The sequence below is a fragment of the Megascapheus bottae genome, chromosome X (assembly GCF_031878675.1).
Source record: "Megascapheus bottae isolate mThoBot1 chromosome X, mThoBot2.hap1, whole genome shotgun sequence".
In the NCBI taxonomy this organism is placed as follows: Eukaryota; Metazoa; Chordata; class Mammalia; order Rodentia; family Geomyidae; genus Megascapheus; species Megascapheus bottae.
In genome coordinates, this window is record NC_143547.1 from 12,939,344 (window position 1) to 12,955,262 (window position 15,919).

The 15,919-nt window shown below is 37.0% G+C and overlaps 1 pseudogene; it reads right to left on the reverse strand.

Annotated features, from left to right (window-relative positions):
* Window positions 1-1,863: 1,863 nt before the first annotated feature.
* Window positions 1,864-2,069, reverse strand: LOC150040498 (ubiquinol-cytochrome c reductase complex assembly factor 6 pseudogene; annotated as a pseudogene).
* Window positions 2,070-15,919: the final 13,850 nt, after the last annotated feature.

Sequence of the window (15,919 nt, forward strand, 5' to 3'; positions counted from 1 at the left end):
GGGCCTGAGCACTGTCCTGGGGCTTTCCTCAAGGCTAGTGCTCTACCACTTGAGCCACAGCACCGCCACAGCACCACTTCCGGCATATATATATATATATATGTATATACATATATATACATGTGTATATATACACATATGTATACATATGTATATATATATATATACATATATATATATATATACACATATGTAATACCGAGGAATTGAACCCTGGTCGTCGAGCATGATAGGCAAGTACTCTACCACTAGGCCAAACTCCTGGCCCCTATGATTTCATTTTTGGGGGGCTTTAAACAACAGAAATTTATTCTCACAGTTCTGGATGCCAGGTATTTGACTCTTGGTAGAATCCTTTCCTATCCTTTCCTCCTCTGGCTTCTGGTGGGATCTTCTGCTACTGAGGTCCCTCAGCTTGCAGCTTCATTCCTCATCTCTCACTCCACTGTCACAGTGTTCCTGCTGGGTCTGTCTTCTCATGTCATCTCCTCTTCTTTTAGGCCTACCCTAATGACTTCGTTAATCTGGTTATTGTGAAGATGATTTCCAAATAATGTCACATTCACAAATAAACATTGAACCTATAACAATATTCGTTCAAATTTTTAGGTTGTTTTTACATGTATTTTTTTCTATTTTACTGTTTTGTGCAGGGTCTTGAACTCAAGGCCTTTACCTTTATTGCTCAAACCTTATGTTCTACCACTTCAGCCACATTTCCATATCCAGTTTTGGAGGTTAATTGGAGGTAAGAGTCTCACTAACTTTCCTGCCTGGGCTGTCTTTGAACAGTAATCTTCAGATCTGTTTCCTGAGTAGCCTCCTCAGCCACCAGTGGCCATATATATATATATATATATATATATATATATATATATATATATATTTAAGAAAAATTAAAGCCGGGTTCAGTGGCCTGTAATCCTCTCAGGAGGCTGAGATATGAGGATCACAGTTCAAAGCCAACCCAGGCACTAAAGAACTAAAGAACCTGAGACTTATCTCCAATGAACCATTAGAAAATGGGAAGTGGGGCTGAGGCTCAAGGGGTAGGGCGGTAGCCTTGAGTTGAAAAGCTCAGGGACAGTGCCCAGGCTCAGAGTTCAAGCCCCATGACCCACAAAAAAAACCTGGCTTTTCAAATCTGCAGTTTCTCCAATTTTGCAGCCATTTTGATAGCTCACATCATAGCATTATATTATGGACACAACTCCAAGACAACATTTGAATTAATGAAGTTAAATACAAGTACTTCCAATATTTAGAGAAATATTAACTTGGGTTCCATATACATTCATTGTCAATATCAATTTTACCTTGTTTAAATTAATAATTCCCATCTGCCTTTATACTCAATCTAATTTAGAGAAAAGCCCAAACTAAAATGGCAGGAAACATGGCAAATCCTCTTTCTTACATGATATACAGTACCAACTATCTTTCCACATGCAAGAGACTGAGAATAGGCAGTTTGGCATTTTAGTCAAACCATAATGAAAATTTCACCTTATTAATGAATATCAACAAAGCACCAATTCTGCTATTAGCATAGTATTAGGTGCTTAACCACAAGTAGTTTAACAAAATAATGTTTAATACATATTTAAAACTTTTCATTCACAGCTTTTTTTTTCTTTTGCCAGTCCTGGGGCTTGAACACAGGGCCTGAGCACTGTCCTTTGACTTTCTCAAGGCTAGCACTCTAGCCTTTGAGCCATATCACCATTTCCAGCTTTTCTTATGTATGTGGTACTGAGGAATTGAACCCAGAGCTTCATGCCGCTAGGCAAGCACTTTTCCACTAATGTCAAACTCCCGGCCCCTCATTAACAGAATTCTTGGTATCACTGTGTTCTGAAGTTTTTACTGCTCTGCAACTAGAGGCTTGTGTTGTCTCTCTTTCAGTCCCAAAAGCTCTGTTTTGAGTTCTCCAGGCTTGGGTGGAATTTCAGGTATTGTCAGGTTGGGCCTGCGGTACCTGTGCACCACTTGGGCACCAGCGCACATATGGCCAGGAGGTTGGCCGCCACCATTTTCAGGTAACTGGGCCAGGACACGCCTGCGGGCATGGTCGGAGGGCTGGCGGGGAGGGAAGAGGGGCTGTGTTAGAAGGCTCTAAGATCACAACCAGCCTCACAGCTATAGGAGCTCGGGGTGCTCTCCTACCCCCGCGCAAGGGTCGGCCTTCTCAGTTATGACAGGAGGTCACTGAGAAGGTCACTGAGAGGACGAGCGCTAGGCAGGGGCCGAGGTGCAACCTTCAGGCCTTGGTAAGTCAGGGAGGGGCGCTCCGCCAGCGGAATCGCACCCCTCCCCAGCCCTTGTGGGAAGAGAGGAGCGGCAGGGAGCACCCTTCTACCCCACTCAGGCCGCGAGAGTAATGATTTCATTTTTAAACGGCACAGTGAATGTACCTACATACTCAATAAGCAGCCATGTTCCTCCCTCCAAAATAGATGCACATTTCTAGATAGATTTATGGAACATAATACAATTCACTTGAGGTCAACACTCTTTTCCTTCCTATAAGCGTTCTTTGTAGAGTGAGAACCTAATTTAGCTAATGAGAAATGGAGCAGGCATCATTGTCAAGGGGGAGATTGACTTGACCTTTTCATTCCATAAACATTCAGTTAGTATCTAAACTGAGGGACAAACTTTGCATATGTAAAGTACATAGCAGCTTATTCAGCCTAATGAAGGCTTAAGTATTGATTATGTAAGGTACACTTGACATTCAAGAATCATTGATGAACTCAGAAATAGGTAGTCCAAATGTCCAGATTAAATTAGGGTGAGAGTTCAGATGACATTGACATTTTAAAATGAACTGTTGGCATCATGATGTCTATATTGGCAGAATTCAAATAAAATAAGAGATATAGGGATTTAGCTGTATGATGATCTTAAAATATTTTGTAATATATACTTGTCTTTCATCATTTTAGATAAGGCAAGTGTTTTTCTATATATATATTTGGAGTTCTTATACATAAATAGGGCAGAATAACAATAACATCACATGGGGGAAAAAGATGATGAGGAGAAATAATCATGAAAATTATCAAAGTTGAACATAATAAAGAGAAGTAATCAAGTGCATAATTCAGTGAGATTTGACATTAAACAAGATATTTCATGTATTTTTTACTTGTTTTCATCACAGATTAATTCAGCGTAAGGGTCTACTCTGTTTAAAATCTTAATTCATTACATCTACATGACAATAAAGGATACACTTAGAATTAACCAAAATCATTGGTGTATTCATGACAGGAATGATAGAAAGTATAGTGCTTAGGGAACAAGTTAAAAGATACTTTAGCATTTTACTTCCCTAAAGGCAGCATGATAATTTCCCTTGGCCTATAACAATGATTCTCAACTCTGGATTCACTTTAGGGACAACTGGAGTATTTTCAAGAAAACTTCAGATCAGTAATGTAGGAATCCATAGTTATTTCGTTGAAGTTCCCAAGGAGATTTCAATGTGTATCCACAGTTAGGAATCAACAAATATACATGGAAAAGACATTTTCTATTTATTAGAAAGTGGAATGTTCAAATAGAGATACAGGATTTTTAATAAAATTTTCAGTGATGGGACTCTTAATAATTACTATGCACTAATCTCAATTCTCAGATAGTTTAATTATTTAATCTGACTATTCAGCCAACTTCTTTATGGAATACAAGTCGTTAAAATAGAATATGACAGAGTGGTCCTAGGACTCTGAAAATATTAAAAGAGATTATAGGGTTGATTGTTGGTTGTCACAAAAATGTTTGGGCTCTCTCACTTAGACAGTTATGTTGGTAGATAGCAAAATCCATCCTGAAAACTTGTTTGAAAATAAGCTGAAAGTCAGAAATATTTCCTTTGCTTTTATGATTAGGCAAAGGTGTTTGGAAAAGGTAACACTGGAGAATACAGCTACAAAAACCTTTGAATTTAACAAAGATGATTTACTTATAATGTATGCCCCTTAAGGAATATCTACATAATAAATCTTATGTGGTTTAAATGTTCATTATATCTATATCTATCTATCTATCTATCTATCTATCTATCTATCTATCTATCTATCTATCTATCTATGGTGTGTGTGTGTGTGTGTGTGTGTGTGTGTGTGTGTGTGTGTACTGGAACTGGGGCTTGACCTTAGAGCCTCCCAGAAAAAGTGCTGTCTAGGTCGACTAATCAATGAGAGAACTTAGGACAGGACATTCAGACAGTAATCTTTGAGTATGTTATATTAATCAATATGTTTTAAGAAAATAAGTCTCTGAAGTAAGTTTCTCATAAAAGAAAAAGGAGAGGGTCCGGGAGTTTAGCCTAGTGGTAGTGTGCTTGCCTAGCATGCACGAAGACCCAGGTTCGATTCCTTGGTACCACATACATAGAAAAAAAAGCCAGAAGTGGTGCTGAGGCTCAAGTGGTAGAGCTCTAGCCTTAAGAAGGTCCAAGGACAGTGCTCAGCCCAGAGTTCATGCCCAGGACTGGCAAAAAAAATCAAACAAAAGAAATAGGAGAATCCAGACAGTGGTGGTTCACACCTGTCATTCTAGCTATTCAGAAGGCTGAGATCTGAGGATTGTTGTTCAAAGACAACCCATGCAGAAAGTCCATGAGACTCATATCTCCAGAAAAAACTGGAAGTGCAGCTGTGGCTCAAGTGGGAAAGTACCACCCTTGAGCAAAAGAAGCTCAGGAATAGTGCCCAAGCCCCGAGTTGAAGCCTCAGGACCATCAACACAAGAGGAAAAAGAAAAACGAGGTTCACTTAGCTTTTGTAGGTTCAAGAGATTGGTGTTCACTTCTGTGTAGATGTCATCCCAGAGCTGGGAATAACTGCACAAAGGAGTGAGAAGTCCAGGGTAGATCCCCATTTGCTATGCCCTAACAACTCATTCTCACAAGAACTTCAATATCCTAAGAGAATCACATTAATTCCTTCCAATGACAGCACTTGTGCATGATCTAATTATCTTTTTTTTATTGTAATTAGTAAAAGGGTTACATGATATTTGCCAGATAGAAGGTGCATTAATTCACATACATTGATACCCTTTCACATGTCTTGGTACCCGTTTCCCTCCCCCCCACACCCCCCACCCGTCTTGGTTTTCCCCGCTTCCCTATCAAATTTCAAATATCCAAATACAAATAAATTCAATATATCAGATAACAAAGTGAGATACTATACCAATATGAGATAACCAAGGGACAGCAAAGGAGATGAGAAACAACATAGTACATTAAGGACAACAATCATTCATTATATGGCTTTTGTTTCACTATCCTGGAGGTCCTTTCAATTAGCTTCACATTATATGTCCTTATGTATCAAGATTTTGCTCTATTGCAAATCCGAGTTTGGCCTAGTGGTTAAAGTGCTTGCCTAGCATGTGCAAAGACCCGGGTTCGATTCCTTGGTACCACATACATACAAAAAAGCTGGAAGTGGTGCTGAGGCTCAAGTGGTAGAGCTCTAGCCTTGAGAAAGTCCAAGGACAGTGCTCAGGCCCTGAGCTCAAGCCCAGGACTGGCAAAAAAAGGTCTCTGATCTAATTATCTTATGTTGAGTCCTACTACCACATGTTAATACCATGATACTGGGAACCAAACTTCCAACCCATGAAACCTGAGCAAACAAACCACATCTAAACTACTGCAACTGGACAGCATTTTGTGAGGCTAAGAAACAAAGAAAAATCAATGAAACAGAGCTCAGTGAATTATCAGTGAATTCATAAAAGAAATGAATTAATAATTCAGGTCAATCTGCTTTTCTATAGTATTTCTGAACAGGCCTTTTCTTTTGTCTTAACAGTATCAGAATAAGATGATATCTGTACCCAGAGGGACTGCAGGTAAAAATGCTGAAAAAACATACTAACCAGATCTAGAAATTAATATAGGCCTGTATAACTGGAGGATAAATTTGGCTTGGCTTTCATCTTCTGAGGAACATGCTAAAAACTGAATTGATTCCTGTGAGTTCACACTTGTTATTTTATACAAAAATTAAGTAAAATAATATATTGAACTTGAATTTTTAAAACCCTAAGTGCATATAATTTTGCCCAGATATTTTTTATAAACCAAAACAAGACAAAGAATGGGGATTTTTCTCTTTATTCCTTTCTTACCCTCTCTCTTTGCCTAGAGAAAATAGACAGTGTGAGATTAGGGGTATTGGTCCTAATATTTTTATTTAGTTCCTGGATCAAAGGGTAAATCATATTAATGTTGCTTATCATTTCTCAGAGTTTGATGGCTAGAAAATATAACAAATGGCCAGGAAATTATGATAGAGAGAAGATTTAAAAATCTTCTCTACATTGAGGGATGTCAATGAAGGAAATAGGTCAATGGTTTTGCTCCTTCATTGAGTGTAATCTGAATTATGAAGTGATAATCATCTATCAGATCTTTGGGGAAGTATATCAAAGTGGTTTCTTCCCCTATGTAACCTTTGGCAAAATTGTGTGACCAAATTTTGGATATTTTAGGATCCTTGTTTATAGCATATATTTTTCTTTTTTAATTTAGCATTTGCTATTGCAGACATTATTCTTTTTACATTGTAGTACTGCTCAATTTTTATAACTGTTTTATCTCTCTTTACTATAAATTATTTAAAGCTGTAAAGATCTATTTTAATAGTATATCCAGGCAATGTACTAAGTGCTACATTCTGTTATAGAGCAATTCCTAACACTTTACAAAGCTTAGCTTAATACTGGTTTGAAATAATAAACCATAGTTTAAGTGTACATAATTATAAAATTCATTTAATTCCATTTTTCTGTATCTAGAATCATTCTTTTATATTTGGTGTGATACACAGTTTAATAGGTTGTAACAGTTTAACAGGTTGTATAAATTATACTTTTTTTCCTGTGAGGCATATACAATACTGTGTTTTCTTATTTGAGTTTTAATGTTAAATATTAAAGACAAACTATATCATTTTCCTTGAAGGAAACCTTGCATCTCTCTACTAGTGTTATCCCTAACCCCAAACAGAACAAGTTGTGTTTGTCTTTCCTTTTTCCTGTTTTATTTCCTTCAAACTATAGAATAGATGAAGGTTGTGTACTTATTCTGTGAAATCATATCTGACAAATGAGAAAAAATCTTAATAAAAAAGACAAAATATGGACCATGTACTAATATAACATAAAATGGGTGTCTGAACATTAGAAGACATGCTCCTATACTAAAAGGAAATATGTATAGCTTTTTCTCTTTTCTTCCCTTGTCCTGGGGCTTGAACTCAGGGCCTGCACACTCTCCTTGAGGTTTCTTAAGGCTAGCATTTTACCTCTTGAGCTACTACACCACTTCTGACTTTTTCTGTGTATGTGGTACAAAGGAATCGAACCCAGGGCTTTGTGGATGCCAATAAAGCATTCTACCACTAGGTCACATTCCCAGTCTTAGCCTTTTTTGTTGTTTATTGTCGGGGTAATGTATAAAGGGTTATAGCTATTTTTTCCAGGTAGTAGGTGCATTCTCACATATTGATATCACTTCTCATATTTTTATCCCCATCCCGCTCCCTCCACCCCCTCCTAATCTTATCTTGTTTCTTTAACATGCAGAAAATCTCCAAGAATCAGAGGATCCATTCAAAGGTGGTAACAAGATATCTATTTGCCTATCTGCCAAACACTGACTGACACTCTCAGCAGTCACAGGAGAAGGCAGTTTTCAGAGTTCTCTGGATTCCAGAAACCAGACTCCACAGTAGTCTGCTCATTTGCCTTTGCTACACAATAAGCTTGCAAAAATAAGCCTTTTACTAGTCATGTTATATATTGTAAAGCTTCCTGACATTGCTTTTATTAGTAAGAAATTATATGGTTACACGATTTTAGTAACATTTTTCCTGCTTTCTATTTCACAAATTGAATCTCATTTGTTCCTTTCTGCCCACATACTTGACTTATTTACAGCCAGTTATATAATTTCTCTTCCAGACTGGTTTTACAGCACCTCCTAAACTGATCTAATCTGCCAATCTAATTCCAGTCAAATTTGCTCTCTATTTATGGTCACAAATGCATTTAACAGAGACAAGAATCATTTGCTGGTATTTGAAAAGGCGTACTCTCATTTTTCATTCTCCACATTTATGATCTCTTAAGTTTGTTTTTAATCTATTTTATAGTGTTCTTCTCAAAACATATTTGACAGTTTTTATACACTTACTTGAACTACTATATCAAATACCTTATTGAACTTTTGACTTATTGACATTTATTATGTACAGCTTTCCTTCATACACTAATTTTATAATCTGTCAAAATACTCTTAACTGCCTAGCCCGATTTACTGTAAATGATCCCACTGTGTTTATTTTGCTTAGTTTCATTGTTCTCTAAATGTTTACAGAATTTCTTTTGCTTGGTTTTATTAGTGACTAAACTACACTTTATGCTTGAGAACAGACTAAGTGAATCTTTTCAGAATATCTTATTAACTCTTTCAAGTAAACAAAATTTCTCTGATAAATGTAACAACAATAACTAAACATATTACACTTACATTGGTGTAGGAGTATGTGTGTGTATACACTAGTGGACATTTTATACCTCTCCATAATTCTGAGGTCAGTACATGATTCGAGTTTTGAATGTTCTTTTCTCACTTCCGTATGTTTCCTTAAAATGTAAAAAAAAAGTTCTATAAATGACTCCTATGTACTCACAACTTAGTAGTAACTAAAGATGACCTCACTGTCTCCCTTAGACATTTTAATACTATTTATTCCATAATATGAGTCACACATTTTATTATAGTATTACCACTGCTGTATTTAGCATAAAATCCAATGCACTAGAGAATGTGGAGTACTATGGTAGGAACTGTACCATACAGCATTCAGAAGAAAATCACTAGCTTTTTATCAGCTGGGGCCCTTCATTACAGGGTGTTAGATATAGGCTTAGATACAGCCCCTTGTTGCACATTGTCCTATTAGCCAGGATCTCCTTTGACTCCTGCCTGAAACATATTTTTCCAGTGGGCTCCTAAATCAGATGGTTTCACATCATTTTTAATATATGACATCATTTTGAATATATGACACAAATTGTAATTAATTTCTGACACAGATTATTATTTAATGAAGTCAGGAAAATTAAACCCAATTTCAGCAACATAGTACAATTCAAACCCAGGAAGATTCTGAATAGTTAGTATATTGTGCAGATGGGAGAAGAGTATGTACGAAGAGTAAGAAATCCATACCAGTCTTCCAGGGAGCCAGAGTAGAACCTGAATGTCTTATTTAAAGTTGTGGACCTGCGAGTGGTATTGCCTGGCTATGGAGGGTCACTGTACATGGACAAGCCCCAGATTCTTACATCACAATTGTGTCCATCAATGCCATCAAACTATGTTGCAGCCTAAGCTTACAGCCCACCACAAGCAGCATTATGCTGAGATATGATAAAGGTCTATATTGTTATTAGAAATGAACCTTATGGAATAAGACTACTGCAGCTCCATAGAGATGAAATACTAGCTTAAATACAAGTATGATAAGTTATGACTCTACATTTTAACTTGGAATTAGAGCTGTCCCAGAAACCATACCCATGAATAGGCCATGGTTTGGAAACCATTTGTTTCTGCTAAGTTTTAGATTTCACAACCTAGCACTAATTTCCAGAGCAACATCTTGTGAATATGATCCTGCCCTTCCCCAGCCAATGTAGCCTTTCTACCATGCTTCCCAGTTCAAGATTGGGATACTATTAGTGAGGGCAATCCTAAATACATAATCTGATACTAGTCACACCTAAGATGCATATCTAGTAAGATCTACAGTGGCAGACATGTACCAGGGCCCATATTGCTGCAGACCAGGGCAAAACTCTGTTCCCTTGAGGCACTGGTCTATGCCTGCTATCAAGCAGGTTGGGAGTTTCATTTGCCAACATTGGCCTAGCAATTGTTATGTTAACCAATGCTGGAGAATAGATAGTGGGACAGAGTCCCTTGGCAGCCAAGGATCTTGTTTAGATCAATCAGACCTTATTCTCATAGCTTCAGGGACCTGAAGGGTACTGAGGTGAGTTCCCAAGAGCTACTCTAAGGCTGGAACTGATAGAGTCAAAAGTCAAATCTACTTTACCTCTTCTTAAGTATCAAAGTCGAATGTACTTTACCTATGCTTAAGTCTCCACCTGACATCATTGCTGGTCTGGAAGCTCCTTTGGCAACTCTGGCCTTTATAGTGGAGTTTTAGTTTCTGCTGAATTCTGGGTTTCACCAAACCAGGCCTGCCACTCTTTCTATGAAGTAGTTGAAATCACACTATGAAGTCATTACACTCACTAAGAGGACTACATTTGACTATTAATGACATTTAATTTAACTATGTACAAATTTTAAATTAAAATATAAATAAGTCATTGAAAAGCTTTGCTATGAAATAGAAAATAAAAAAATACCTATGTTCATTATTAATTCCCCTCTCCAGAGTCAGTGATTGTGATCAGCATTCCTAAACCTTAAATTCAAGGACCAGACAATGAATGTATCTGCATAAGTTCCAAATTATTTCCCTATATGTAGTAACATTGAAATTAAATAATCAGTCTTTTATATTTTCATTCATATGGTCTAAGTGTGCTATGATTTAAATTTTTGCAATGAAAGTCATGTAAATGAAAGATTGTCTCCTCTTCCCTTCCATTTGCATCTGTCAATTAATTGCTTTTCATTAACTGAATTATTGGCTAGATACTTTTTTGTGTGCTGGTACTGGGGCTAGAACTCAAGGCCTGGACACTGTCCCTAATGGTTTTCTCTTGACGCTAGCACTCTGCTACTTGAATCACAACTTTACTTCTGGCTTTTTTTTCATATACTTTTTACTGTAATTAATAGAAGGGTTACATGATATTTGCCATACAGAAGGTGCATTAATTCACATACATTGATTCCCTTCCACCTGTCTTGGACCCCATTTCCCTCCCCCCCACCCCCACCCCTCATCTTGTTTTCCCCCCTTCCCTATCCAATTTCAAATAACCAAATACAAATATATCCAATATATCAGGTAACAAAGTGAGATACTGTAACAATATGAGATAACCAAGGGACAGCAAAAGAGATGAAAGATAACATAGTACATTAAGGACAACAATCATTCATTATATGGCTTATGTTTCTATATCCTAGATATCCTTTGATTTAGTGTCATACTATATGGGCTTTTGTATCAAGGTTTTGCTCTATTGCAAATCTCTGCTAGGAGAGCCCAAGGTTTCTACTGATTATGACAAATGAGGGAAACCATTGAGCCTAAGTTCCTTTGAGTCTGGCTTACTTCACTTAATAGGATCTTTTCTAAGTCTTTCCATTTCCTAACAAATGGGGCAATGTCATTCTGTCAGCAGCATAGAATTTCATTGTGTACAAATACCACATCTTGTTGATCCAGTCATCAACTGAGGGACATCTAGGTTGGTTCCATATCTTTGCTATGGTAAATAGTGCTGCAATGAACATTGTTTTGCTGGTAGATTTAGTATGTCCTTGTTTCTGGATGATTGGGTAAATGCCAAGTAGTGGAATTGCTGGGTCATAGGGGAGCTCTATGTTTAGTCTTTTGAGGAATTGCCATACTGCTTTCCATAGTGGTTGAACGAGTTTGCACTCCCACCAACAGTGTAGTAGTAATCCCTCCTGGCCACATCCCCTCCAGCATCTGTTGGTATTAGTTTTCTTGATCCTGGCCATTCTAAGTTCTGGCTTTTTGCTAGTTAAGTAGAGATAAAAGTCTCCCAAACTTTTGTATCAAGGTTTTGCTCTATTGCAAATCTCTGCTAGGAGAGCCCAAGGTTTCTACTGATTATGACAAATGAGGGAAACGATTGAGCCTAAGTTCCTTTGAGTCTGGCTTACTTCACTTAATATGATCTTTTCTAAGTCTTTCCGTTTCCTAACAAATGGGGCAATGTCATTCTTTCTGACAGCAGCATAGAATTCCATTGTGTACAAATACCACATCTTGTTGATCCACTCATCAACTGAGGGACATCTAGGTTGGTTCCATATCTTTGCTATGGTAAATAGTGCTGCAAATGATCTGAGCTGGCTTTGTAATTTGATCCTCATTTCTCAGCATCCTGAGTAGCTAGGATTCTAGACACAAGCCATCAGTGTCTGGCTAGACTTTATTGTTAATAGAATAATATTTACCTTTATATTATATTTACTTAGAACATATTTACTTTTCTCCATTATATGCCAGAGATTATGTATCAAACAAGATGGCAAAGAATTTGTTACATCATTGAAAGATCAAACTAAATATTTATATATTAAGTATTGATTTAAGTAAGGTAGCTACACAAAATTCATATTAAGTATTCTAGGATAAGTAGTGTGATTTCCAAGCTTACATTTTTGTTGTTGTTGTTGTTGGTCGTGAACTGGACCTGGACGCTCTCGCTGAGGTGTTCAGCTCAAGCTACCACCATACCTCTGGGCCTGGGTGTTTTCCCTGAGGTGTTCAGTTCAAGGCTACTACCCTACCCCTGGGGCCACAGAGCCACTTCTGGTTTTCTAGTGGTTAATTGGAGATAAGAGTCTCAAGAACTTTAGAGCCTACCTGGGCTGCCTTTGAACCGCAATCATCAGATCTCAGCCTCCTTAGTAGCTAGGATTACAAGCGTGAGTCACTAGGCCTGAATTCCAAGCTTACATTTTTATTTAGTTAGTAAAATGAAATTGTTCTTGTGCTTTCCTAAATTACCTTTAAATAGCAATAATTAATATATTTTACAATTCCTATTAATATAACTGTTCTACTTAAGAGCAACAAACATCAGGTTATGCAGACATTATTTTGTAAATATGTCCAAATGATAATACTTCCTTAATGATAAAGTATATAACATTAAATTACCTGCACATATGTGTAATACGAGTGTGATGATTTTTCTTAATAACGTATGGGCTCCATATTACTAATATATCTGTTTAGGCCTCAGCTAAACTTCAGTGGAACTCTTCCACTGGAATGATTGTGAGATCACAGACATGCTACACATGTTTGTGAAACAAACTATTTCCATTGATTGCATCACCTTCAACAGTGTTTCTCATCTACACTTTCATGTCTCTTTCTTAAAAGTTTCATTTCTAGCTACTCAGGAGGCTGAGATCTGACGATTGTGGTTTAAAGCCAGCCCACGAGCAAAACTCCTTGAGACTTCTATCTCTAAGGAACCATCAGAAAACCACAAGTGGCACTGTTGCTCAAAGTGGTAGAGCACTAGCCTTGAGCTGAGGTGCCCAACAACAGATGCCCCCCCCAAAAAAGTCTCATTTCACTTCCTATACTTTCTACCCTCTTTGTGGCCATAATTCCAACAAGTTGGGGCTGTGGCCCTAATTCCAATAACGAGCAATGGTCTTGAAAAAGCCATGCAAACTAGGGTAATATTTAGTGATATTTTGGAATTTGTGTGTCTGTGTGTTCTTACACTCTTACTTAGCTTCTTTTCATTCAAGACTGGTGTACTATCACTTGAGCCACACCTCTACTTTGGATATTTTGATGGTCAATTATTGGTAACAGTCTCTCAAATTTTCCACTAGGGCTGGCTTCAAACCATGAACCTCAGTTCATGGGTTCTGGAGTAGCCAGGATTACAAGTTTGAGCCATTGGTATTTGACTGCAAAGTCTTTATCCTTTCCCCCCTTACTCTATACTCCATTCTGTCTTCTAAAGAGTCACACTATGTTATCTTCTCTATCATATTAACATTTAATTGGAAAACTTGGAAGGCTAAGGCAAGAAAATCAATAGTTAAAGACTAGCATGAGCTACACAGAAACTTTTTCACAAACAGAAAATCGCTTCACCTATCTTTTCCTCTAAATGTATTATAAATTCATATACTGCAAAGGATTCCTTTTAGAAATCTGCTTTGTTGGGTGCCACTGGCTTACACCTGTAATCTTAGCAACTCAGGGGGACTGACATCTGAAGATATTGATTCAAAGCCATAACAGACAGGAGAATTCATCAGACGCAACTCTAATTAGCTACCAAAATGTGAAAGTGGTAGAATACTAGGCTTGAGAAAAAAACCCTCAGGAGCAGTGCACAGTGCCAAAGTTTAAGCCCTAGGACCAGCACACACCATACATGCATGTGAGCATTCATGTGTGCACGCGCGCACACACACACACACACACACACACACATCTGTGTATCTCCAGTTTTTAACATTATCATGCATTATTATCTCTTTGTAGGCAGTCAATGAATAAACAAGTGGCAAATGAACAGGCATGTAGCAATGCCATGCCATTCCTTTATTTACTGAGAAAATATTTCAGAGGATTCTCTGTACAAGCCACTGTGCTAAATGTTATAGTAATGAAAATGATGAGTCCTCTCATAAAGAGCCAACAATCTAGTAATGATGATCAGATCAATAAGTAAGTGAATGTGCAATACAATAAGTTTACAATAAACTTTGAGAAGGGAATAAATATGGCATTCTCTAAAATAACAATAGCTACAGGAGACATTTATATATAAACTACTAGAAAAATCCTATCTGAAGAGTCAATAGTTAATCTGAACACAATTGAAAGGATATGTGCATACAAAGATTTGAGAGGAAAATAAATGCTGGCAGAGAAAATATTAAAAACAAAGATCCCATGGAGCAAAACATTTGATTTGTTCAAGTCAGCATGACTAGTTGAGTCGAGAGCTGAAGGGTAATATAAAATATAATTTACAAGATAGGCAGAAGCCAAATCACACAGGATTTTGAGGGTCCCAGAATGAACTTTAAATTCCACTCTATGTGTTATGGGAGATTATTAAAGTATTATAAGCAGAGGAGTTGCACAAGCTGATTCGTATTTTCACCGTGTAAACTAATCAGCCCCTAAGAAAAGGTCACGGTAACTGCGTAGAAATATATTTTGCACAAATAGAAATATAAACTGGTTTTAGCATCCAAAATTTAAATATGCACTATATTCAGTGGTTTGTAATACCAGTTATTTGGGAGGTTGGGGTATGAGTATCCTAAGTTTGAGCCTCGTCTGATATAGTGAATGTTATATATAGTGAGACTTGGTCCCCTCCTTAATAAAGAGAGGAAAAAATGGGGGGTTAGAGAGAAAGGCAGGTAAACAAGAAGGCAGGAAGGAAAGAAGGAAGAAAAAACAAACATTAATAAAGAGGTGAGGCACATTAAATATATGGTGAATGCCTTTAACAAAAATTTAGAAAATAATAAAAGTAAGTAAACTGTTATGATAACTTAAACCTATTAAGTACAAAATTAAAACTGCTGGAGAAAACGTTCCTGAAGAATTGGCAGACAAACACATAAAACTGAAACACTACTTGATGTACTCAGTAAGATAAAGTTATTGTATCTATTACACAAGAATAGGTTGCTATAAAAAGAAGATGAAACTGAGAATAAAAATCAGTTCTTGGGAATTAAAATTGTATAGCTAAAATAAACAACATAGTAGACGTTATGGAAGATATGGTAAGAGAAATAAGGAATGAAGAATATAAAGTAGAAAGCAAAATACAGGGGAGAAAAAAGTTATAAGAAAAACAAAAATGATTTGAGAGGTATAGTTATTCAACTAAATTATTCTCATTCAAATACATACAATCTTAAAAGAGAACAGAAAAAAACTAATAAAGAAATAATGTAGTAAAATGAAGGCATTCAGATTGAATTTTTCTTTTTGCCAGTCCTGGGGCTTGAACTCAGGACCTGTGCACTGTCTCTGAGTTCCTTTGCTCAAGGTTAGCACTCTATCACTTGAGTCACAGTGCAAATTCTAGCTTTTTCTGTTTATGTGGTACTAAGGAATTGAACCCAGGGCTAAATGCATGC